Here is a 25,044-nt window from a genome sequence, read left to right as displayed (position 1 = left end):
GTATTTTGTAACAGTTCTATGAACTTTTGTATCTAGTTTTTGTATTGCTTTGGAATTTGAAGTCAAAGGGGGAGAGATATCTATGGAAAAACACTTTATCCTTCAGGGAGAGATTATTCATTGGGAGAGATTGTTCTGACTAATTAAGAAAAATAGGTTTTAAGGACCCGAAACCTTTAACAAAAGAGAGTAAGATAAGACATTAAAAGTCCAGAGAATAAGAACCGCTTACAAAATGACTGGAAAAAAGGCCAGCTAACCAAAAAGATAGCATAGAAAAAAACAAGGAAACAAGGAAAGTGCTAAACAGTTATAGTCTTTAGTAGATCCTTCGCCTTCTTCACCATCTGGTCATAAGTGGCACCAATAGCTTTGAGATCTTCCAGGTCCTTGTTGGGTTTCTTTTCTTTCTTTTTGCCTCTAGTCCAAGTTTTGGGTCCTTAAGCTTCCCTTGTACCTTCAATGTCTGGTTCAATGTCTAGGATCTCCTTCTCTTCATCCTTTTTGCTAATGAGGGTGTTAGTGTTGCTAGTAGAAATCTTTAGGATGCTTAAAATCTGTTCAATAATGCTCCTCAGGCACTCCTCAATTTTGCTGACTTTACTAGTAGTGTTCTAGATAGTGTGTTCATTAGTGTCAGCAAGATTTTTCCTTTCCAGTAGATCTTTCTCTATTTTCTCAAATCTAGGGTTGAAGGAGTCTCTTATGTTTTCAACTTTTGCAATGGTATTTTTTGGTTCCTTAATGTAATCGGCCATGGTCTTCCCTTTCCTAGTGTTGATGGTTTCCAAAATTTGAATTCTGTAACTAAGTCTTTTGTTGTCGTCCACAACTTTCTTGTAACCAGTTATAATCCACTCCATAGTGTCCATGAAACCTTGCATACCCTTTGGAGGAAGGTTATAGGGAGGATCAACCTTACTAGGGGTATCCTGTTCCTTTTTAGGAGTGTCCCAAATAGTAGTTGTGTCTTTGACCCTAAGAGCCTCGCCTATGGTCACCTTCTCTGGGTTTTGTTAAGCTTCCGGTGTCCTTTCCTGGTTATGAATCTCAAGCTCCTTAATGTTCTCCTCCTTCCTCTTGTGCTTCTTTCAGGTCTGGATGTGAACTTTAGATTTCTTTTTCAGTGACCCTTGAGGATTCTCCTTCTTTGAGTCTACAGAGACCTCCTCCTCTGAGGAAAGGCTAATCTGGAGGATTCTGCCTATGGGTTTTTTACCCTTGGAAGAGGAAGGTCTTGTTTTAATGTGTTTCCTCTTCTTTCTAGTTTCATAATCCGAAATATCTATTCTCTCATCAAAATCACTCGACAGGTCACTGTCAGTCTCCTCATCCACTAAAAAGGCTGAGTCAGACCCATCCTCCTCAGACTCTATAGAGGGTTGCATGCGGGCAACTTGATTGGCCTTGAGATGATCATAAATGAGGACCATTAAGCCTTGATGCATGGCAGTGTCCCCCATTGGGTTCTCTTTGTAGGCCTTAATAGTGGCATTCATCGAGCAGAACAGAAAATAAGGAAAATTAACCTTCTCATCATGCCTAAAATGGTTTATCAAGACAAAATGGTAGCCATAAACTTTTGTAAACCTACCATCTAATGTAATGTAGTGCATTAAAACAAAGAGGACATCCCACCAAGGTTTAAAAAAATCCCTAGGTGGGTAGTAAGTTTTACTTAACTTCACCAGTTGTTTTTTCTCCTTCTCAGTTTCCGGATATCTATCAATGGCCTCCTTACTGACTTTCCTGTCTCTATAGAAGTTGCATCCTTCCCTTTTGAGGCTCGTGGCTTGGGCAATAAGGTATTTGTCTATTTCAATAGTCTGGTCTCCCATTTTTAGCATACCCTTTCTCCAATTTTTGCAGAAAAAGTTGGTAACCATGCCATCCCATCCATGGAGTCTCTCCATGAATTTTGAAAAACCACCCTTCTATAGGATACTCTAGACCTCCTCCTTTTTTTTCCATTCTTTGCAGCTGCTTGGTTCATATCACCTCCTGTTACCACCCATTTTTTCTCTATTAAGAGCTGGATTTTGAAACTTGCAGAATGATTTAGCCAGAAAGCTGATCGAAACAATCAAATTAACCCTAAAAGTGTGGTAATTGATGAGAAGAGTATTATGATAAATGAGGCTCTCATTATTATAATAACTCAAAGTACTCTGATTATACCTTTTAATTATTATTTTGTCCATCAAATATCTTTGGGGTGCTTCTATATCGGTCCTTCAAAATGATTTGTCTGACATTTTCAGGGAGTGCTTGTTCTCTCATCCACGTGATCATTTCATCCTTGTTAACCACTGCATTAACAACCCTGTCAGTAGAGCCATTGGCCTCATGGTACATGTGGGATATGTGACCTTTTTGAAAAGTGTTGATAAGGTCTTTATCAGCTTCAATGATATTGTTGATCAACCATGAGGGCTTTGAGGTCCCCTTAAGACATTTAATGATATTGTTTGAGTCCCCTTCAAGCCATAAGTAAGGGCAATTCCATTTTTGAGCTAGGATTAAACCTTGGAGAGCTACCATAGCTTCAACTTTATGGTTTGTTTGGCTTCCAATAGAGACAGTGACCATTTCCTTGCAATTTCCTTTATCATCTCTAAGAATAGCTCCACAACCTGCAGGGCCCGGGTTACCTTTTGCAGCACCATCAAAGTTAACTTTGAACCAACCATAAGGAGGGGTTTTCCATCTAGCTTCAAGTCTTTTGTTTTGGTTGGGGTCAGAACTATCAACAGTCTTCAAATTCTACGAGCTTAAAATATTTGATTCTAGAGGGTTGTTCGAGAAACAGGGCCCCTCAATAATCCCAATATTTTCTACAATCGCCCATTGAATTTTCTAGAACACAATGTCTTGATTGAGGCATATGTCCTTGAAGATACAATTGTTTCTCTCTTTCCATAGTCCTTACAGGATGTGAGGGAGAGATAGTTGGCACAGAGATCTAAAGAAGGAGTTAGTCCAATGAAAATTCTAGGAGGAAAACAGTTCACTGATAGTGTTAGGAAACACCCAATCAATGCTAAAACTCTTAAGAAATGTTTCCCAAACTGAGGCAGAAAAGGGACAGTGAATGGCTAGGTGGTCCATAGATTCTTCCTCCTGGAGACACAATGCACATCTATTAGGGAAGGCAAAGCCTCTTCTCTTAAGGTTGTCTAGGGTCAAGATCTTATTTTGAAGGATGGTCCAGTAGAAAAAAATGATTTTGGGGGTAAGATCTTTAATCCAAGCTTTAAACCAAAAGGGATTACCCTGAGGGATGGAGGAAAGGACACAATACATAGAAGAAATAGTTAAAGAACCTTTGGTTTCATGTTTCCAAATAAGAGATTCTTCCTCTTTATTCAGCCAGACCAAAGATAGATGAATCTTGAGCTTAGAAATGCTAGGGTGGATACTTTCAATGTTTTGCCATTTGTTACCAGACTAGTACTCAGCAATCGAGGACCCAAAAAATTTAATACAAGAGGGAGGAAGGGGGGCCCATTCATTGAATTCATTCAAGGGTTTATCAAAAATCTAGGAGTCCTCCCAGAATTTAACTTTCCTGCCATTTCCTACTTTCTAGATCACTCCTTTAGCAATAATTTCTTTACACTTAGAGGCATGATTCCATATATGGGATCCATTAATACTGAGATCCAACTTTATTAAAGAAGAAAGAGAGGAGGATAGAAGAGAGTACTTACTTCACCAGATTTTACACCATTCAGTGTCTAAATGGAACATTCTCTAGACCTGTTTGGACAGAAGGGCTTCATGTAAGGTTCAGATTCTCCTCAGGCCCAGACCACCTTTTCTTTTTGGTCTACAAACCTGGTCCCAAGCCACAAGAGAAATTCTTTTTTTGTCCTCAACCCCAGACCATAGGAATTTTCTTTGAATTTTCCTGATACCATCAGCATACTTAACTAGAATTCTGAAGAGACTTAGTGCATAGATCAGTATACTTTGAAGAGAGGCTTTAAGTAGTTGGAGCCTTCCAACCTAACTTAAGAGGGCTCATTTCCAACCAGTAAGTTTTTTTATGAAATTTATCCACTAGAGAGCTCCAAAAAGGATCAGGAGGTGCAATGCCCATGGGGAGACCAAGATAGGTCATAGGAAGATCAACAATCCTATAGTCCATGAGTCTGTTGATTCTCTATTGTCTTCTCTCAGGAGTATTAATGAAGAAAACTTCGCTTTTGACCCAGTTAATAAGCTGACTAGAAGCTGAGGCAAACTTACAAAGAGTACTCTTCAAGATTTTAGTTTCAAAGATGCTCGAATCCCCCATGATGATAGTATCATTGACAAACTATTGGTGGGAGCAAATGAGGTGAGCTGAAGAAAATTGGAGTCCCTTAAAGGATCCTTGCAAAACCATATTTTCCATTGACCTACCAAAACATTATGCCATGATGATGAAGAGGATGAGGGATATGGGATCCCCTTGCCTTAGTCCTCTAGAAGCTTGGAAAAAGGGGGATGGGGAACCATTGACAAGAACAAAAAAAGAGGTAGAGGTGATAAGATGGTTGAGGAGGTCAATAACTCTAGTGGAGAAACCAAAAGCCATAAGAACCTTCACTAAGAAAGGCCAATCAACCCTATCATAGGCTTTGGAAAGATCAAGCTTGAGGATGAGACACTGCTTCTTTTCTCTAACAAGAGAGTGGATGTTCTCATGGACAGTTATAATAGAGTCAAGAATTTGTCTTCTAGGGACAAAACCATTTTGGTGGTGATTAATCAAAGCAGGAAGGACAGACAGAAGTCTAGAAGTAAGAACCTTGGAGATAATCTTATAGAAAGAATTGCAGAGACTGATAGGTCTAAACTTTTCCATAGAGTCAACACCTTGGGTTTTGGGGATGAGAACAATGAAAGTGCCATTGATTTCTTTCAAAAAATTTCTATCCCCAAAGAATTCCTTGACTCCGTTGGAGACATCTTTCTCAACTATATCCCATAAATCTTGAAAGAAGAACATGGGGAAACCGTCTGGGCTAGGCGCTTTGTTACCATCAAAGGAGAAAACAACATTTTTTATTTCCAAGGTCGAGGGGATGGAAGAGAGGGAGACATTCATATGGTCATCAATGAGACAAGGGATGTTATGAAGAAAATAAGTTCGAGCTTCAACATCCAGTCTGTAATCCCTCTTGAGCAGTTCTGAGAAATACCTTTTAGCTTCAATCCTAATTCCTTCCTCCTCGACCAACTCCCCATTATCCACCTTAAGTTTGGTTATCCTATTAGCTGCTTTATGCTTGATCATTGACATGTGAAAGAATATAGTGTTCCTATCTCCTTCCTTAAGCCAAATGCATCTTGATCTCTACTTCCAAAAAGTTTCCTCTTTAGCAATGATGTCATGGTATTTTTTGAGAGTCTCATTTTCATCAGCAATGAACATAGTGCTGAAACCATTTTTCTGAATTTGATCCTATATTTTCTTTAGGTCTCCTAGATTTTAACTTTGGCCTCAAAGATATTCCCAAAGCTAGATTTATTCCAGGGTCTTATGTTATCCTTCACACTTTTGAGCTTCTTAACACCTTTATACATAGCAGTTCTCTCAACATGGATACTCCACCACTTCTGAATATTACTTTTGATATTTGGGTGAAGGGTCCACATTTTTTCAAATCTAAAAGGGAAGTGTCTCCTTCTATTAATTGAGTCAGCAATGAAGGTGATGGGAAAGTGATCTGGCCTAACCCTAATATGGGATGTCAGAGAACAAAAATAATGATTGTACCAATCATCAGAGATGAGAGTCCTGCCACGATGAACTTGGATAAGATCATTACGAATTCTCCTATTGGTCCAAGTATAATTGCATCCCTGTATTTCCACGAGGGCCAACCTACTTTCTAGTTGGGAGGGGATTCCTCCAAATTTTTCCTCCTCTCTCAACGGAGTATTGAAATCTCCCATAATCAGCTAGCTAAGATTTTTGAAGCTATCCTTCGCTTGAATAAGTTTTTTCCAGAAGGAATTTCTAGCCTTCAAAGTATTGGGAGCATAAATGTTAGTGAGGACCCAAGAAGTACCATCTTTTAAATGCTCAAATTTGATACAAAAGAAATTATTCTCCTAGATAAGAACATTTCCTTTAATAGTGTTAAGGTTCTAGATGGTAGCTATACCTCCTAAAGCACCTCCCGAACTACCACCAATAACATTACCATTTTTGAAAAACTTCAAAGATTCAACTTTTTCTCTACTCATTTTGGTTTCTTGGATTAGAAAAACATCAGGTTTATTGTCCCTTATCATATTCCTAATGATGTCATGTTTATGAGGATTATTAAGTCCCCTTATGTTCCAAGAGATAATCTTCATAGTTACTTACCAATTCCTAACTCCTTAAGAGTCTTCTAGGTCCCATCTGCAATGTTCTTGTTGGCCTCCTTGTCTTTGACTTTGTGGTTAGAGGGTCGCCCTAGGGAAGAGGAGATATACCCAACATCAACTTGATCTATTCTAATGGATTTCATTAGGAGAGAAGCTGAGGGAGTGGTTCCTTTCTTGTTCCTGTGTTTTGGTATTTTCCATTCAACATCTATCTCAGGAGCCACTTCTGGATTACTGAGGATTTTGGAAATTTCTTCCTTGTTGCCCCAGTTAGGGGTTCTGGAAGCATTTAAATCATTGTTTACTATTTTTGAACCCTATTCTGAATCAAAAAGGTTCATCCCCAAAGTTGCACATTTTTTGCCTTCTTGAATTTTAAAACTTGACATAAGCAGTGAAGAGTCAGTCTTTTCTTCTTGGGAGTCAGGGTTCTCCCTCTCCTTAGGTTAGTTATCTTTCTCTTGCAGTTCTTCTCCCACATAAGTGTCAACTACCACTATAGCTATGTCATTTGAAGATTCAGTCTGATCTTTCAATTTCTTTGTTCGAGTAGCAACCAAGGTGTTGGCTTTGGTTGACTCATTTCTCAATACATCCTAGGTTGAAGGGCCGGAGATAGAAGTTGATGACACTTCCTTAATCTCCCCCAAAGGATTAAAGAAATTGTAGTCTTCTTCCTTATTCTTTAAGTTTTTAACTTGTCATACCATTTTTCAGGAGCTTTGTGATTTTCAGCCTGGGGTTTAGTCTGCTTGGATTCTGCCTTCGGCTTTATTGGACAGGATTTTGCCCAGTGACCTACTTTTTTACAATGAAAGTAGGAAAACAGGATCGATTCATATTCAATATGTTGTTTCCATGTTCCCAACTTTGATACTAGATCTATCTATTCTGAAATATCTACGTCATGGGCTATCCCTACACAAAACCTAGCATGAGTGAGTCTTCTTTTTGAAGCTGTGACTGGGTCTATGGAGAGGAGTTCATCAAAGGAGTTTGCAATTCTTGAGAAGATGCTTTCTACCCAATATTCAAGAGGCAAACTTGGTAACTTTACCCATACTGGAACTTGAGCTAAGAGGGATTCATTCATGTTCAAATTTGGATGCCATTTTCAAAGAACCAAAGTTGTCTTTCCTACCATCCAGGGACTCCCACATAGAATCCTTGATTTGTCTTCTTCACATGAAAAGGTAAAAGATAGGAGGCCTTTAGGTAAAGCCGAGACTTCAACATTACCCTTCAGGGCCCATTTTCATTTAACATAAGCCCTAACTACTTCAATATTAGGGTGCAAAACCATAAATTTGCCTACCAAGGTGTTCGACATGCTATTTATATTATGATCCAGAACTAGATCAAGACTAGAGATAGAGAACTTTCTAGCAGAAGGATCAGAAATATTCTTGACAGGAGGTAAAGAGGATTTACCAAATGGTTTCGTTCCAAAGAGGGAAGACCATTTTTTTTTCTTTTCTGCTCTCCAAGTAGTCAACAATGGGCCCCCCACTGGACCCCTCCCCCAAAAGCCCAGAGGAACCTGTTGTCTGCTTCGGCAGAGTACCCCCAGTCTGTAGAATGTGGAGAGATTGTTACTCTCTGTATCTATATTTTTATTTCTGGTTAATGATCTCTTTGGGAGATTTTTAGTTTTTGGCATTTCTATTTTGGCACTTGAATGGTTTTTCCATTTTGTGTTGCCATCAATTCCAAAGGGGGAGAAAGTTGGTATTTTGGATGTGTTGCACTGGTTTTTTCATTGATGTCAATACTTGTTAACACTTGTCAACACCTATCAGCACCTGAAGATCTTTGGTTATGTTCACCAGCATGTTCAGTGACTTATGCACAGTCACCAGTATCTGGTTCACTAGAAGGTTATATTGTTCACCAGCACTGAGGATCATTTGGATATTACTTGGTTATGTCGAAGACATTTTTTGGACACTTGTTTTTGGTGATTTGGTTATTGGTCTAATCGAGTTTGCATATTTGTTGTTACCGGCAAATAGGTCTAGGTTATGGACCAGCAAGCATCATCTATTCCAGATCATCACAACACATTATGGAGATGATTTGTTATTATTTTAAATGCATTGAGCCGACATGATGCATCGCATATTGATTCATATGTAATTGATTTTATTGTAATAATCTTAGTGAGCCGACCTACACAATTGGTCTTAGGTTTTGGTATATATGTAAGATCTCACTTATGAGATTGATATGGGAATGTAAGAAGGATTGTAATAAGGTATATGTGAATATAAGCAGAGATATACATGTAGACATTAGTTGAAGATTCAAAGAAGGTTTGGAGAAGACAATCAGAGCTTAACTGGTACTGAATCCAGCATATGAAGATGCTATTTTGAGCAATAAATTATCATTGGATCTAACCATCCAATTGTAGTCAGTGTGACTCCCATCTTGTGATTGAGCAGTTAACTCTAGGCAGTTGGTCTTTCTACATGTACAGACCCCATATTGTACACACATACTATCTGCAGTAGTATCATCTGATTGTGGGTAAGGTTTCCCACTATGGTTTTTCCTTTTACAGGGTTTCCATGTACAAATATTTGTGTTATGTGTGTGGATGTTATTTGTCTTTCTGTTTCATGCATTAAACTTTATCGACACTGTTATCAACTATTAAACTATCAACCGACATTAAGTTTGGTTTACAGGTATTATGCATCATGTTTAATTAAGTTGTGTTTGAGTTGAAATTAATAGACAACTGATTCACCCCCCCCCTCTTAGTTGCCCCCAATTCCTAACACGATAACCACTGTGTTATGTGTTTATTGTTTCATTTCTACTCTATGTGCTTCTTGTGATCTCTGTAATAGTTAAGTTGAAATTTTCATAATCATCCTCTGAAGATTAGCATATGAAGTGTTTTTTCACACCTTTGCTTCCTTACAAGTGGTATCAGAGTCTGGCCAGTTTTGGTTCTAGTAGTTGGGTACAGGGTTTTGTGAGCTAATCAAGGCTTGAGTGGGAGCTTGTGCAGAGTATTTCATTTTTGTATTGCAGGATCGTAAAGATGGCAAACATATCAGGGAGGATTGATGTAGAGAAGTTTTCAAGGAAAAACTTTGAAATGTGGAAGCTAAAGATGGAAGATCTGTTGATTGATCGAGATCTATGGGATGCGGTAGATGAGAATAAGTTGAGGCCCGCAGATCCAACTTTAGCTGCACAATATGATGAAGAGGGGAAAATGGAGCAAGGTGAATTCAAGTGGTTAGTATTAAAACAAAACACTAAAAGATATTATAACATGAAACGTGAGTAAAACCACATTAAAAACATGAAGACAATGCTTATGCCTTGCTATTTTACCTCTCCCTCGGATTGAGCCTTCGGTGAAGTTGAATAGTGCCTCTCTTCAGCTTGATTGGATGGGCTCCTTCTTGATGGATGTGGATTTATCTCCTTTGTGCTCAATAAGATAGATTGATGGATTATTGGATTGGATTGGATTTGGGTTGAAAGATAGATTTGATAGAGGATTATGAAGAGGATGAGAGAAGAAATAGGCACCATGACAATGCATGAGAAGTGGATGATTTGTGAGGGGAATAGGCTCCAATTTATAGATTGGAGGAGTTCAATGGAGGGCCAAGACTGATTTGATCATGAAGGGTTGAGATTGATTTTAGATAGAAGGCATGGATCAAGAGTGCCTTGGGAAAATAAACAGGAATATAAAATTCCTTGGGAAAAGGATGGAGAAATTTGAATTTCAAATATGAGGAATTAAAAATTTCAAAATAAGGATGCATTGAGGGATTCAAAGAAATTTGAATTTCTTTGAGAGGCTCAATATTGATGTGACATGAGTGGGAATTAAAAATTGAGGGATAATGATAATCATGATTATGAGAGATTCTAGAAGGATTAATTAGGTTGAGTGGGATTAGGAAAAGTGATTTGTAGGAATCATATGACTAGGTTAATTAATTAGAATTAATTAACTGAGTGGGTTTAAAGGAAATAATTATTGGAGGGGACTTTAGAGGAATAGGGGAATAATGAATTTATTTGATAAATTAATGTTTGGACCATAGTGACAGGATTAATTAAATTAGATTTAATTGATTCTGAGAGGAATAAGGATAACACAATTAAATTAATTAATTATGTTGATAGGCTTAAATTAATTAAATATTAATTTTAGGTGTCTACATTTTGCTTCTCTTTGATGTAGCATCATGAAATGATGTTATATCAAAGAAGAATAAAACATAGTGGAAGAAAAGAATAAGGACTAGTAGCATGATGCCCCAGTCATGAGATGAAGAAAAAAGGATGAGGACTAGTAGCATGATGCCCCAGTCATGAGATGAAGAAAAAGGATAAGAACTAGTAGCATGATGCCCCAATCATGAGATGAAGAGAAAGGATAGTGACTAGTATAATGATGCCCCAGTCATGGGATGAGGAAGAATGACAAGGAGGAAGGATGATGAGGAAGCAGTGGTATGCCCCCTCGAGAGGACATGCGAGTTCGAAGAACACGAGTGTGCTCTTGAAAGGAATTAGAAGAATAAGTGATGAAAGGATGAAGATAATGAAAGAGGGAACTAGGATGGGTTGGAGTGTTGTGAATGAAATGAGACAAAGATATGATAAATGGATTGGATTTCTTGTTGAGCAAGTATAGAGACCAAACCTAGATTTGATATTGCCATGGATAGTCTACACCACTGATTAGAAGAACCAGGATGATATGAAGATCCAAGGCAAGGACTGATGCTCAGTCAAATAGGAATGCCTTGCACACAATCATGCAAGTGTTGATAAACACTAATGTAGGGTTGTCGGTTCATACAATGAAGACCTTCAAACACACCATGCTATGAAAACTATGCCTCATTATACACGAGCCAAGACATACCAAGATATAGGATGATCAAGGCAGTCCTGAACAAGTATAGTCCTCGGACACAAGATGAAAACAAAGAAAAAATCTCAAGCATGTAAACAATATGCACATGACGAACTTACATCTCTTGCCAAGAGTAGGACATGGATCTGGATAAATTATCGAACTAGGGAAGGATGCATCCCAATGGGCAGGTGGTGGATTTGGATGGATGACAAAAGACAAGTTGGATGTGCAAGATCTACAGATGAGAGGATTTCCATTTGGATTTGATTAGATTAGTATGGATGGGTGCTTGAATTAGGCACAAGTCAGTGCGAGCTCAGGTATAGTTGATTAGATAGTATGGAAAGGGTGATGTATGATTGAATAGGATTGGATTGGGGATGGGATTATTTATTAAATTGGAAGAGGTGGATAATATGTTTGGATTAGAAATTGGATAGGATGGGGTGTATTAGTGGATAGGATTTGATTGACTGGAACCAATGACAAGGGAGAACCTAAGATTGGTAAAAGGATGGATGGATGACTGGATGAAGATATTGTCTGGATAGATGGATAAAGTGGATTGTATATGGATATGAAATGGAGGAATAAAGGATGGAGGGTAGGGTGATGGAGACCAAAGGACTATGTTGCAAACAAGTGCAATGCCCCATAGTAGAGGTAGTGTAATTAAGGATGTAAGGATGGTGGATAAAGATGTATGAGGTGGAAGGATAATATGTAATGGATGGTAGAGGATTAAGACTTGAATGCTCCAAAGCATGTATGCATATACATTATTTTGCCTCTTATATGATCAAGATGAAAGATAGGAATGGAGGATTAATTTTGATAGGATGAGGGATATGAGATGGAGGATATGGATAGGATAGTTAGGATCAAAGATAGGAAAGGAGAATGGACTTAGATAAGATGCAAATGGATGGGCCGATTATATGGAAGAAGCTTGATCCCAAGTGTAGAGTGCAAGGGGATCACACATGATGGTTGTTTCCCAAGTTTTCATCATGGTACTTACCCAAGGCACCATAAGAAGTGGTTTTTACCATTGGATGAAATGATTTTTATTTACTTTTTTTCTTTTTTTTTTTCGATTTTTCTTGATTTTTTGATTTTTTTTATTTTTTTGAATTTTTTGGAATAGTTTGGATGGATAAGGATGAGGATGAGTGGATATGGAAGGTAGTGGATGCGTGAAAGAGGAAGAGAGGACTCAAGAATCTAGTTCCATAGATGGTATCTTTTACTATTGCTTTGAATTGGAGGTATGCTCATAGATGTTGGTAACAATAATTGGGGAGATGAAATGGATAGGGGATGGAAGATAAGGGTTTGGAAAGGATTGGACTAATGGAATGGGATTGTGAAAAGTGGATGGTGGATAATGGATGGGGTTTTGAAAAATTTGTGGAAGATCAACATTAGTGCACACCTTGAAGGGTGGTGGAGTAGTGGGGGAGAGTGTTTTGAATTAGATGGGGGATAGAGTGTGGATTTTGGGAAATGAGGACCCAAAATAGAAGAAGGAGTTGGGATGGTGGATTTTGGGACATAAGGACCCAAAATAATTTTTGAAGATGGAGGAGTATTAGATGGAGGATTGGATGACTTGTGAATGTATGAAGCTTTTGGATTAGCAAGTTTGGATGACAATTTTGATTTTACTTTGGGATGCATTGCTTCTTTGGGAATCCACATAGTTTTTGATTTTTTATTTTGGGGCCTTTGTGGCCTTTTTGATTTTTCTTTCTTTGTGGCCTTTTTGATTTTGGGAAATGAGGACCCAAAATAGAAGGAGTTGGGATGGTGGATTTTGGGACATAAGGACCCAAAATAGATTTTGAAGATGGAGGAGTATTAGATGGAGGATTGGATGACTTGTGAATGTATGAAGCTTTTGGATTAGCAAGTTTGGATGCCAATTTTGATTTTATGCATTGCTTCTTTGGGAATCCAGATAGTTTTTGATTTTTTCTTTTGGGGCCTTTGTGGCCTTTTTTATTTTACTTTGGGATGCATTGCTTCTTTGGGAATCCACATAGTTTTTGATTTTTTCTTTTGGGGCCTTTGTGGCCTTTTTGATTTTTCTTTCTTTCGGATCATATTTTTCTTTTGAGCATGTCATTTTGAGGGGACATGTTGATCCTTTGATTTTTGTAGATTTTGAACTTTATGCTTTTTAGATTGGGCATCCAAATTGCTTCCAATAGCAATGGGATGGGTGTATGAGGATGAATTACTTGAGGATTTTATGGATGGTGGGATGATGAAAGGAGAGTGTTGGGAGGCATCCAAGGATGTGTGCCTTTGTTGATCTTGCTTAGGGATTATTCAAGGTGATGGAGTGGTGGATGGAGGGATGTAAGGACCCAATATGGATGGAAGAGATGGAGGATTGAGAATCAGAACATAGAGGCCCAAAATGGATGGAGGGAATGAAGGGTTTAACTTTGGAACATAGGGTCCCAAAATGGATGCGGAAGATGATGGATAATGAGATTTGGATTTGTATGAGGAAAATTTGGATTTAGGAGGAATAGAGGATATACCAAAATCTTGAGAATTATTTTGAGGACTCTTGTTATTTCCAAAACAAGATGTGAGTCCATTTTGAGGGGGATGAGATGTGGAAGGAAGATTAGGGTCTTTAGATGGATTGGGATCATGACATGGAGATGAAGGGATACTTTGATCTTGACTAGGGAGGGTATCATGAGATGGAGTGGGAGGGGTGATTGTATCATGAGATGGAAGAGGATCATGCAATGATAGAGGAATCATATGATAATGAGAGGAAGTAGAGGGGATGGGATAATTAGATGGAGTGGAGGGAGATGCATCATGAGATGGAGAGGTTTCTATACTAGCAAGCTTTGGAACAAGCTTTTGGCATGTTTGGAGTTGTGTGGACTGTGTGATGGATGAAGGTATGGAAGCTTTGATGTGAGTAGATGGAGAAATGGGGGTATCATAAAGTGTGGGGGATTGGGATTTGTTTCAAGGTGGAGGTGATTGGGGTGGATGGATGACTTGAGGAGACTTGTCCACTTTGCTTTGAGGTGAGGATTTTGTCTCCTTTGCTAGCATGTCCTAGATAAGATTATGGATGATGGATTTGGAGGATGTAGAAAATATGGATTTTGGAGGATTAGGATTAGATGGAGAATTGGGATTGGGATTGGAACTGGATGGAGGATTAGGATAATGGATTGGGGAATTAGGATTAATGATTGGAGGACTATGGAGTAAAGGATTTGGATGGGGCATAGAGGTAATGAATGTGTTGTGAAAGGATGGGGATTGGGATTTAGATGGGGGGGAGATGGAGGTATACATATTGGATTAGAGGAGTATGTGGATGGGGGATAATATAGAGATATGGATGGGGAATAAGATGGAGATATGGATGGGGAATAGGATGGATTTCCCTTGTCGAAGGTAGACGAAGGATAAGAGATATGGTATAGATTGGGATTGGGATTGGGTGTAATGTGTTGAGATGGGATGGATGAAGGTATGATAGGAGAGTGAGAGATTATGGGATTAACTTGGTAGGAAGGTTCATGAATTTCCATGAGCATCTTCTCATACCAAGCTTTGAAATTATAGGTAGTCATGTTGACAGTGAAGGATTAGATTGGAATTGGATGAATATGTTTTGGAGGGGAAAGATTATGAAGATGATGTTAAATGAAGATGAGGATTAGGACTTGGCTTGGAATGATGATGGATTAGATTTGATTGGATTTGAATTGGATTTGATTTGGATTGGAATTGATTGGATTGGATTGATCCTTGGATTAGGACTTGATTTGATTGGATTGGTTGATTGGTTGGATTGGATTGAATTGGATTAGATTGGATTGAATTGAATTGGATTTGATTCAATTGGATTGGATTTGATTTGGATTGGATTGGTCCTTGGATTAGGACTTGGCTTGATTGAATTGGTCCTTGGATTAGGACTTGATTTGGTTGGATTGGTTGATTGGTTGGATTGGATTGAATTGGATTAGATTGGATTGGATTTGATTTGATTGGATTTGATTTGATTTGGATTGGATTGGTCCTTGGATTCGGACTTGGCTTGATTGGATTGGTCCTTGGATTAGGACTTTATTTGATTGGATTGGTTGATTGGTTGCATTGGATAACCGGATTAGAAAGATGGATGGATTTGATTGATTGGAATTTTGGAGATTTGATTGGATTAGAGGAAGAATGAATATTAGTCGAGGAAGGATGATTGTTTGAATGGATGAAAGTGGATTGGGAGTTGGAGAATTCCTTGGATAGATAGAAATGGATTAAATATTTGATGATGGCAAGATGGAATTTGGAAAGAGGGATGATTGATTGGTTGTGGGGGATGGACTTGGCAAGAGATGTCAAGTAAAGAAAACACAATGGTTAAAAGAAGTTAGACTCAAAAGACACTCATGCATCACAAAATATCCTATGGTGAGTAAGGATAATAGTTAATGGATCCGAATTGGTTTCCCAGCTATGCTTACCCAAAGCGAATACTTAGATGCTTGACCCCACTAACTCCCTTCCACAACACTCACTTCTCCGGGGAAGCCAAGCATCAATTCCCATGAAAACTCCTCATGACGAACTTTGTGTCTCTACTAAGGGCTGTAAAAATATGGGCGGCTTCGGTGGTCCAACCTCCTACACCAATGACTAGAAGGTTTTTGGCCACTATGCACAAGGTGTTTAGTAAGTCTTCCCGTTAGGAGCTACCCTTTGTAGTTGCGCAAGAACAATTGAGTCCTATAGCCCAACGAAGCACCAAGAACTTAGTAGTCACACAAGTGTGATTGAGATCTCTAGGATCCTACTAAGCACCTAATGTGAGAGTGAACTCTCATATAGCCCCAACCATTGACCCTTTCATAGTCAATGGCCTATTTATTATAGTGAGTTGGGAACCCTAGGTCTAGGTGTACTCACTTGGGTCATTCCCCTCTTACCTTCACAAAGAGTAAGTTGGGAGGGTAGGCCCACTAAGGGTAAACATGCAACAAACATGAAAAACTTGGAGGGTCTAGATTTCTAATCGTCTAGCTAGACGAGAGCATACTCTCCTACCTTTACACTTTTTACAAACAAAAAAGACAATGGTTTATTTACCCTCTAATTAGATCTAGGTGCCTAAGAAAATGATTAAAAGGTCACAATATTTTCTTGTATCTCCTTAGGAAACCTACAAGAGTGATGGATTAGTAGTTTTTATGATAATTGATCTTGGGCATTTGAAAGAAAAGAAGCTGCAAACACAAGAGGATTAGCCCAAAAAAAAATATTGCAAAATTAGTTTTCTTATGATTTTCTAAGTAATTTCAAAAAAAAGTTTGATAAAAATTGATTTTATATTGTAAAAATATGGAAATCTAAAGTTCAAAAAGAATGGTTGACTTTGCACATGATAAAATATTTTTTGAAAATAGATATGAAAACTATAAAGACAACCCATTTTAGATCTCTAAATCCCCTTTCCAACACATTTTGAATTTTCAAAATTTGACACCCGAGCAAAATGTTATGCCTGTTTTATGAAAACCATTATTTTCACATACTGAACCTATGGCACTCACGTTGTTTTGTAGTCGCTCATGCTGATTCAGAGGCGCTATGTGCACACATTTTGACGTGAGCACAGGAACTGTTTCGCCTACGCATGCGCTATTTGACAGTTTTAATGAAAAAATTGAATTTTTTTAACAAATGTGTGCGCTGATTCACAGTCGTACGTACTAATTCACAAGCAGACGCGCTAATTGACCAAAAAATGTAGAAAAGGTGCCAAAAAATTCAAATTTTGAATCGCCCATGTTGAACCAGTGAGGCGAACGCGCTATTGTGCAGACGGACAAGTTGAATCGACAATCTGTGATCTAAAAACACTTCAAGCTCACAAAAACATTAAAAATAGGGACGTGGGTCCCACCTAGCATGCCAGAATGAAGAGGGGAAAATGTAGCAAGGTGAATTGAAGTGGTTAGTATGAAAACAAAACACTAAAAGATATTAAAACATGAAACATGAGTAAAACCACATAAAAAACATGAAGACAATGCTTATACCTTGTTATTTTACCTTTCCCTTGGATTGAGCCTTTGGTGAAGTTGAATAGCACCTCTCTTCAACTTGATTGGATGGGCTCCTTCTTGATGGATGTGGATTGATCTCCTTTGTGCTCAACAAGATAGATTGATAGATTATTAGATTGGATTGGATTTAAGTTGAAAGATGGATTTGATAGAGGATTATGAAGAGGATGAGAGAAGAAATAGGCAGCATGGCAATGCATGAGAAGTGGATGATTTGTGAGGAGAATAGGCTCCAATTTATAGATTGGAGGAGGCCAATGGAGGGCCAAGATTGATTTGATCATGAAGGGTTGAGATTGATTTTAGATAGAAGGCATGGATCAAGGGTGCCTTGGGAAAATAAACAGGAATAGAAAATTCCTTGGGAAAAGGAGGGAAAAATTTGAATTTCAAATATGAGGAATTAAAAATTCTAAAATAAGGATGCATTGAGGGATTCAAAGAAATTTGAATTTCTTTGAGAGGCTCAATGTTGATGTGACATGAGTGGGAATTAAAAATTGAGGTATAATGATAATCATGATTATGAGAGATTCTAGAAGTATTAAATAGGTTGAGTGGGATTAGGAAAAGTGATTTGTAGGAATCACATGACTAGGTTAATTAATTAGAATTAATTAACTGAGTGGGTTTAGAGGAAATAATTATTGGAGGGGACTTTAGAGGAAGAGGGGAATAATTAATTTATTTGATAAATTAATATTTGGATAATAGTGATAGGATTAATTAAATTAGATTTAATTGATTCTGAGAGGAGTAAGGATAACACAATTAAATTAATTAATTATGTTGATAGGCTTAAATTAATTAAATATTAATTTTAGGTGTCTACATATGATGTAATGGATAGAAAAGCTAAAGGTCTCATAAGATTGTTCCTTGCAGACTCAATTCTAATTAATGTCCATGAAGAATCTACTGCAAAGAAGCTTTGGAAGAAGCTAAGTGAGATCTACCAAGCAAAATCACTTGCGAATAAAATTTTCTTGAGCAAGAAGTTGCATTCCTTGAGAATGGAAGAAGGTGGATGAATTTATGAGTATCTGGAAAGATTTAATATGTTGGTGACTTAGTTGACCTCAATTGGGGTTCCAATGGATGAAGAAGAAAGGTGCCAAATCTTGCTATGTCTGTTGCCAGACTCATGGGACAGCCTTGTGATGGCCATAGGGAGCACTGCAATTGTCTTGAAGATGGAGAATGTTGTTGGTTCTCTATTTTCTGAGGAGATGGGAAGGAAGGTTTCTCTGAATGCCAAAGAGGCTTTGAGTGTTTGAGGAAGACCAAAAGAAAGAGGCAAGAATGAAAAGCAGAATGGCCATTCGAAGTCCAAGAATAAGGGGAGATCAAAATCTCTTGGTAAGTCCAAGGCAATTTACTGGAATTGTGGAAACCCCGGACATTTCCAAAAGGATTGTAAAGAAGAAAAGGAGAAAAAGAAGAAGAAGCAAGGTTCTGGTTCTAAGTCCAAGAAGGAAGATGGAGATGCTTTTATTAGAGCCTTGGCCACTCGTGCAGGTGACAATGCATGGTTGATAGACTCAGGTGAATCTTTCCACATGACTCCTATTAGAAACTGGTTTAGTAAGTATAAAAAATTTAATGGTGGTAAGGTGTATTTGGGTGATAAATCCTTTCTTGATATTGTTGGTCATGGAAGTGTTCATGTTAAATTTTCTGATGGTAGAACTAGAAGATTTGATGGTTTCTTGCATATCCTGGGACTAGCAAGAAATTTGTTATCTGTTAGAAACTAATAGATGCAGGTATGCATGTACAGTTTTTCTGAAGTAGGTGTGAAAATGGTGAGAGGTGCTATGGTGATAGAAAGAGGAAGTAGAATGGGTACATTGTACCAGCTTGATGCATGCACAGTTGAGTGCAATAGCACTTTTGATAAGATTGTGATAAAGACTATGTTGGAAAAGGAGAGGGAGTCTCTTTCAGGAGATGGTCATGGTTTTTGGGTACCCAAGGGTGCTCTGTCTACTGAATCAAAGTTGTCTGTAGAGAAGACCATGTTGTGGCACTAGAGACTCGGTCACATAGGTGAGAAGGGTCTACGAACTTTAAAAAATAAGAACCTTGTTAATGGGTTGAATGATTGCAATCTTGAATTTGATTTTTGTGAACATTGTATTTATGGAAAACAAAACTGCATTCATTTTTACTCTAGTTCTTATAAGTCTTCAAGTGTTTTGGATCTAATCCATTCGAATTTATTTGGTCCAGTTGATGTTTCTTCTATTGGTAAATCAGTTTAGTATGTTTCTTTCATTGATGATTTCAGTAGAAGAACATGGGTTTATTTTCTTAAGAGTAAAGCTAAAGTTTTCAGTCATTTCAAAGAATTTAAAGCAATGGTTGAGTTGCAGACTAGAAAGAAGATAAAATGTTTAAGGACAGATAATGGCAGTGAATATTGCTGCAATGATTTTGACACATTTTGTAAAGATTGTGGTATTAAGAGATAGAAGACAACTCCATATTCTCCTCAACAGAATGGAATTGCAGAAAGAATGAACAGGACCTTGATGGAGAAGGCTAGGAGTATGCTAAGTGGTGCTGGTCTAGAACAAAAGTTCTAGGCTGAAGCTATAGGCACTGCCTGCTACTTGATAAACAAGTCTCCTACATCAACTCTTGTTGAAAAAACACAAATGGAAGCGTGGTCAGGCTACAAGCCTTCACTTAGTCATCTGAGAGTTTTTGGTTGTAAGGCATATGCTCATGTGCCAAAGGAGAACCAAATGAAATTGGATAACAAAGTTGTTAAATGTATATTCATTAGATACAGTTATAGTATGAAAGGATACAAGGTTTGGGATCCCGTTGCATAGAAGGTATTTTATTCCAGAAGTGTTATTTTTAGAGAAACTAAGTCTTCTTCTGTTACAGTGTAGCCAACACAAAAGGAAGAAAAGAAAGATATGATTCAACTGCCTGCTACACCTGAAAAAGTTGAATCGAGGCCCTTAGAAAGATAGGAAGTTGGTGAGAGTTCTATGAGTTCTGAATCATTAGAGGAAGAAGAGGAACTTGAACCTAAACCTGAAGCTAAACTTGTTTTAAGATCTACTAGACAAAGAAAACCACTTGAAAGGTATGGATATTCTCCTGATGATTAGAGATGCATATTTGCTTTGAATGCTAATATGGATGAACTGAAATCTATAGAAGAGGATCTTGGTATGAATGATTCAGAGTCCTAGAAAATTGCCATGGATGAAGAGATGACAACTCTTAAGAAGAATGACACATGGGACCTTGTACCATTGCCTGAAGGACGAAATCCTATTGGTTGCAAATGGGTGTTCAAAAAGAAGATAGGTTTAGATGGAAGAATTGAGAAGTACAAAGAACGTTTGGTTGCAAAAGGTTACTCTCAGGTTGAGGGAGTAGATTATGGTGAGATTTTTTCTCCTGTAGCCAAAATGACATCCATTCGTTTCTTGTTTTCTATTGCATCAGCTTATGATCTAGTGATCGAGCAAATGGATGTGAACCACTTTCCTTCATGGAGATTTGGAGGAAGAAATTTATATGACACAACCAGAGCACTATGTAGTAAAAGTAATTTGGTTTGTAAGTTGAAGAAATCCTTGTATGGTTTAAAATAGAGTCCTAGGATGTGGTACTAGAAGTTTGATACATGTGTATTGAGTTGGGGTTTGTGTGGTCTAAATATGATCACTGTATATATTTCAAATCTAATGGTGATCATTTCTTGGTTATTGCCTTGTATGTTGATGACATGTTGTTTATTGGGAAAGGAAAAGTTTTGATTGTAGAATTAAAATCTCAACTCTCGGCAAAATTTGATATGAAAGATCTTGGTGCAGCAAGACACATTCTGGGAATGGAGATTGTAAGGGATAGACAAAACAAAAAGCTTTTGCTAGGCCAAAGTAAGTATGTTGGTACTATTCTGAGAAGATTTAATATGCAAGATTCTAGACCATTGAGTGTTCTTGTGATAATGGGAACAAAGCTTTCTAGTTCACAGTGTCCTACATCCCCGTCAGAGATGGAAGAGATGAGTCGAGTACCATACCAAAGTGTTGTTGGAAGTTTGATCTATGCTATGGTGTGTACAAGACTAGATATTGCCCAAGCAGTGGGAGTACTTTCCCATTACATGTCTAATCTAGGAAGAGCACATTGGGATGCAGTAAAAAGAGTTTTTAGATACTTGTGGGGTACCTCAGAGTACTCTATATGTTTTCATAGAATAGGAAATGAGAATTCCTTGGATATTAGAGGCTATGTGGATTTAGACTGGGCTAGTGATGTTGATAGAAGAAGATCCACCAGTGCATATGTGTTTACATTATTTGGTGGTGCAATCAGTTGGATGAGCAAGCAATAGGCTGTGGTCGCTTTGTCCACTACAGAGGCAAAGTATATGGCAACTACTCATGCCTGCAAGGAAGCCATTTAGCTCAAGAGATTGTGTTTAGATATAGAGTTTAAACAGGGTGTAGTGACAATTTATAGTGACAGACAAAGTGTAATCTACCTAGCGAAGAACTCGACTTTTCATGCTAGGACCAAACACATTGATGTACAATATCATTTTGTGAGAGATATAGTTCAGGATGGTAGGGTGAAGCTGGAGAAGGTAGAAACTTTGGTGAATGTTGTTGATTCATTAACTAAGCATGTGAGCACTGAGAAGTTCATATGGTGTTTGGAGTCTATGGGCCTCTTGGCCCCTGACTGTTGAGTCCATGGTAATATGGATCTCCTAACTCTTGCAAGTTATTCAACAAGTGGGAGAATGTTGAGATACATGTGTCTCAACCTTGCAATTTTCAATAAATAGTTCCAAATATAGTTGGGAGGTTTCTCATGTGTCGGTGCCTTGGAAAAAGGTATATGAGTTGTCAAAAGATGCCTTGTCCATAGTATAACATAGGAGGGCCATTTTTAGAGATTATATGACACATTTCATGTTAGTTATGAGGGTCAAAAATAGGGGATAAGAGTTTGGACGTGAGTAACTACTTTTAACCTAGTTTTCCTATCTTGGAAAAACAAATGTCAAGGGTGGGAACCACATGTCATGGAGGTTTTGCCCATGGTATTGTAAAACCACAAATAGTTTCCAGGTTGTAAAATTCCTATATAATGAGGGCTTGGGGAGGAGTTTGTATGATGGAGTTTGGTTTGCAAGGTTGGGTGCTAGAAGGATGCTAGTGAAGTCTCTCTAAGCTTGAGTTGAGGTGATGCTCTTGTAAGAACTTGCATTGCAAGTGTATTGTAATCTCTTGTTGATTTGTTAATATATTATGCAGGTTTTAGAGTGTGGGGTTTTTCACCCGTATGAGTTTTCCCCATGATAACCACTATGTTATGTGTTTATTATTTTATTTCTACTCTATGTACTTCTTATGATCCCTATAATAATTAAGTTAAAATTTGCATAATCGTCCTCTCAAGATTAGTGTAGGAAGCATTTCCCCACACCTTTGCTTCCTTAAAGTCACGTAACCCATTGCCTCCCACTATTTAATTTTTCAACGCTATAACTAGATCTTTATATCTATTTATATTAAGTATTTAATTTTTTATATATTTTGTTTGTTATGAGATTTATTTTAGATTTAAGTATTAATGTAGATAATTTTTTTAATATAAAAAATTGAAATAAGGTAATGATTATGGTTAAAAGAGGGTACACTTAATGTTATAGTGCAATTAGATATAAATATAAATAATTGTGAATATATACAATCTATTTTTATTTTTTTATAAAGTGTTCAAGAAGAATATAAAATATAATAATAAGAATAATATAAACATATAATGATATAATAATAATATAATAGTTAAAATATCACATTATATAGTAATATAATTATTATATATTAACAATATTAACAGTATTAACAATATAAGATTAATAGTAACAATATTATTATATAAATTACAACATGATAATACAATGGTGATTAATGACAATAATAAAGTATTTTTCTATTATCCCTGATAAGAGATAATAAAATTCAAATATTAATTGAATAAATTTTTAATAACTTAACCATTTCAAACATTATTATTTTTAAATTAAAAATAGATAAATTGAACAATATGTTCCATGAACATGTTGATAGTTTTAATTTGATTAAAATTTAATTAATTATATTAGTGAAGAGAATTTATTTATTTTATTATATGAAAAATGAAGAAAATTTATACAATAGTTTTAATAGTGAAAGAATAGAAGAATAATTAGAAATAAATTTTAGGTGAAATTGAAGTTAATGTATTTTTTTCTTTTTTTTTGATAAAAGTGGATGACCCGCTGAAATTATATTCAATCTTTATATTTTAAAGTTAATGTATATTATATAGTAGTGAAATTATTATTTTTTATATGACCAGTTCAATAAATTTAAATTATTTTTATTTTAAACTTAGAAATATAAGTGTAAGCTAATATTTCTTTGATTAAGAAGTTGAAATTTGGAAAAAATTATTCAATCAATGTCATTTGACCAATGATTCTAACCTCATCTCTCATAGTATTTTATTTATGCATATAAATTTTTGATGAATATTAAAATATTAATGATTGCGTTTTTTTTATAATTATCATTAAAATAGAAAATAAAAATTTGATAAATATAAATATTTATTTATTTTTAATAAATTTAAAATTTTAAAATAATTGAGAATTTACTTTTTACATTTTTAATAGGTTTTATTCTATTTTTAACTTTTTAAATTTGATTCTATTTGTAAGTTTTAATGTAAGAGTTAATATTTTAGCATTAACATTTTTAATATAGTTTAATTTTATTTTTACTATTTTATTTAATTAGGTTCAACTTTCTATTAGTTATAATTTTCTAAAATTTAATTTATCTTTCAACTATTGAGTTTACAAACTACAAAATGATGGCAATAACACTATAAATTTTTACTAATTAACTATTATTTTAGTTTAATATCAAAATATATCAATTCACAATGCAATATCAAACTACTAATCTCACCTAATCTTAACTCTAAATACATATCCTAACACTATTCATAACTCTAAATACATATGTAACACTATTGGCAGGAACTTGATGCTTTGTGTCCTTGTTTAAATTTTCTCCCTAAATCAAATAAGGTGTCAACATAGGCTTGTTCCTTCATATTAGATAGAAAAAATGATATATGTTTAACATTAATCCGTTGATTAAAAAAAAAAATATGTATAATTTTTCAAAGAGTCAATATTCAAAAACTAAACTTATAAGATAACCCAATTTGACAACACTATCTCCCATATTATTTGATACAAAGTGAAATATTATTTCACCATAATCTAATTATATAATTGTTTTAAAGAAATCATAATTCAAATTCTTGACCATATTCTATTAATTTTATATAGACGGTGAAAAAAATATGATCATTTCCATTACTTGAAACATCATGTCCCACCTTCTATTTTGAAATTCCCATTAAATATGAAACTGACACAATAGTGCAAATTTGTGTTTGTCTTCAAGATGGTTTCCACTAATAACATAAAAAAAGTATCATGCATTAGATTTTATTTACTATGAAATAGTTAGAATTTTATGAATTTTCTTCAATTTGTGATAGTAGAATAACCTAACCGTATGCTATCTTTATTCATTTACCAATAATTATTAA

The sequence above is a fragment of the Cryptomeria japonica genome, chromosome 4 (genome assembly GCF_030272615.1).
Source record: "Cryptomeria japonica chromosome 4, Sugi_1.0, whole genome shotgun sequence".
In the NCBI taxonomy this organism is placed as follows: domain Eukaryota; kingdom Viridiplantae; phylum Streptophyta; class Pinopsida; order Cupressales; family Cupressaceae; genus Cryptomeria; species Cryptomeria japonica.
This window is presented reverse-complemented; position numbering follows the sequence as displayed.